This window comes from Citrus clementina, unplaced genomic scaffold (genome assembly GCF_000493195.1).
Source record: "Citrus clementina cultivar Clemenules unplaced genomic scaffold, Citrus_clementina_v1.0 scaffold_6, whole genome shotgun sequence".
NCBI lineage: Eukaryota > Viridiplantae > Streptophyta > Magnoliopsida > Sapindales > Rutaceae > Citrus > Citrus x clementina.
Window position 1 is genome coordinate 11,187,315 of NW_006262139.1, and position 2,990 is coordinate 11,190,304.

Genomic DNA, 2,990 nt, shown 5'->3' on the forward strand with positions numbered 1-2,990 from the left:
AAAGTCAAGCTTATGAAGGATGGACATTGACAAGAAGCCCAATGAAGATTAGGCTTAGGGTTAATGTATTTTTTTCATTATTAGGAAAGCCATGAATTAAGATTATTTAATTGTTTTTCTATATGTTATGTTTTGGATGATAACATGCCATGATAACATGTCATATAGAATAGGTAGTGCCACTCTATGCATAATGATACATGTCATTCATTAATTATGAATTTCATTATATTGTTTGAAATTTGCACATGCTTAATAATATTTGATATCATCTAGATAATATTATAGGAAGCATGCAATTAACAATATGTATGTTTTAAAAAGGAAAAATCAATTTTAAAATATTGAGTGGGAGAGGGAAAATTCAAGATAATTTTCCCACGGGCTCCATTGTTAGTTCAATAATAAAATTATATATATACCTCGACTTCATGATACGGTGATGCTCCCTTCGGAGGGTATATATATTAGATATTTTATTTGATGAACTTCTTCAAAGATAAAATTGAAATATTTTTCAATCGATTGTTCACCCCAACGGTGACTATTGATATGAAAAATACGTAGATTGAAATAATGGTTATACACTCAACTAAAGTTTGTTATTAACCTTCCCAACGAAGCTCTGTTAACAAATTTAGGCCCAAATGGATAACGATAATTATTTATCATGTCTCTACATGAAAGTAAATAATCTAATGGATAATTGGGTCTAGTAAGTGTAGACATGACTTCCCCAACGGATAGCTTGTCAAAGCGGTACTAGATTATCGTTACAATAAATTAAAATGCATTTATGGTTTTTTTTTGCATTTTTGTCATTTATTGTGAATATTATTTCAAATTATTTATGCATGGATGTTTTATTTTTCAGAAAATGTCTTCCCTGAGCCCACTTACTATTATTCTGAGTCAAAACAAACTCACTGGAGAGAACTATATAGATTGGAAAAGAAATCTATTCATTGTCCTGACTGCTGAAAATTATAAATATGTCTTAACCCAGCCATGCCCCCCAGTTCCAGCAGATGATGCTCATAGAAATCAGAGGAGGCTTTATGAGAAATGGCAAAAGGCCAATGAAATGGCAAAGTGCTACATTTTAGCCTCGATTTCTAATATTCTGCAGACCAAACATCAGAACTTGGAGACTGCCACTGAAATAATGGATAGTCTCCAACAGATGTTCGGGCAGAGTACTCGCTCTGCGAGACAAGCAGCGCTGAAAGGAATTATGAACAGTAAAATGGGGAAGGGCACAAGAGTTCGTGATCATGTCCTCAAAATGATGGACTATTTGAATGAGGCTGAGATTCAGGGAGCACAAATCGATGATAACTCAAAGATTGACATGGTGCTAGAATCTCTGCCAGAAACATTCAAGGAGTTTAAGGTCAATTATAACATGAACAAAAGAAATATGACCTTAACTGAATTGATGAACGAACTCCATTCTGCTGAAGAGATCTATCGTGCTGAGAAATCTCTGGGAAGCATAAATATTACTGAAAAAAGTTCATCTTCTGGGCCTAAACCGAAAGGCAAAGGTAAGAAGAAAGCTGGGAAAAAGAGACCGTCTACCAAGCAAGATGGCAAGCCGAAAGGCAAATGCTTCAAGTGTGGACAGAAAGGTCACTGGAAAAAGGATTGCCCTAAGATTGTGAAATCAGGTATGGGAAATCTTTTTGTAATTGAGGCCTGTTTAGTTTAGAATCCTATTGACACTTGGGTGTTGGATTCAGGAGCAACTAATCATATTTGTAATTCACTTTATTGGTTTCAGGAAACCAGGAAAATAAGTGAAGGAAGCGTCAAGCTGCAGTTAGGGACAGGACAGTTCGTGTCAGCAGTAAAGACTGGATCTGTTTTATTATCTTTTAATAATGAGACTTTAGTTTTGAATAATTGTCTTTATGTTCCAGACATTAAGAGGAATTTAATTTCAGTAGCTTGTTTGTCAAAGCAAGGGTACACTGTAAATTTTGGATCCTCTGTTTCTATTTTTCATAATAAGAGACTTATTTGTTCTGGTACATTGGAAGATAATTTATATCATTTAAGTCCAATGATCCATTCTATGCATGACACAGTGATAAATAATGATGAGCATACACATTTATCTAAGAAAAAAATATTTCTTCCAACCAATGTTACCTCTGGCATTTACGCTTGGGTCATATAAACCAAAATAGGATACAGAGAATGATCAAAGATGGGCTCTTGGGTCCATTAGAAAATGAATCATTGCCACTCTGTGAATCCTGTTTAGAAGGAAAAATGACCAAAAGGCCATTCTCGGCCAAAGGAGTACGTGCAACAGTACCACTTGAATTGGTACATACAGATGTATGTGGACCAATCAATGTACAAGCTTGAGGAGGTTATGAGTATTTCATCACTTTTACTGATGATTACTCAAGATACGGTTATGTTTATCTGATGCGTTATAAGTCTGAAGCTCTTGAGAAATTCAAAGAGTATAGGGCTGAGACAGAAAAGCAATTAGATAAGAACATAAAGAAACTTCGATCTGATCGAGGTGGTGAATTTCTCTCAGGAGATTTCAAAGAGTATCTGGTTGAAAATGGGATTATATCTCAATTGACTGCCCCGGGAACACCACAACAAAATGGGGTAGCTGAAAGAAGAAATAGAACTCTTTTGGATATGGTGAGATCTATGCTTAGTTATTCGTCATTACCAATCTCTTTTTGGGGACTAGCACTGGAAACTGCAGTTTACCTTTTGAACTTAGTTCCATCTAAGTCAGTGCCTAAAACCCCAATAGAATTATGGTCAGGTCGCAAACCAAGTTTACGACATGTCCGTATTTGGGGATCACCAGCACATGTACTGAAACCAAAGGCAGACAAAATGGATTCACGTTCTGAGGTTTGTATGTTTGTGGGGTATCCCAAAGGAACAAGGGGAGGTTTATTTTATAGTCTTCAAGATAGGAAAGTGATCGTGAGCACACATTTCACTTCCCT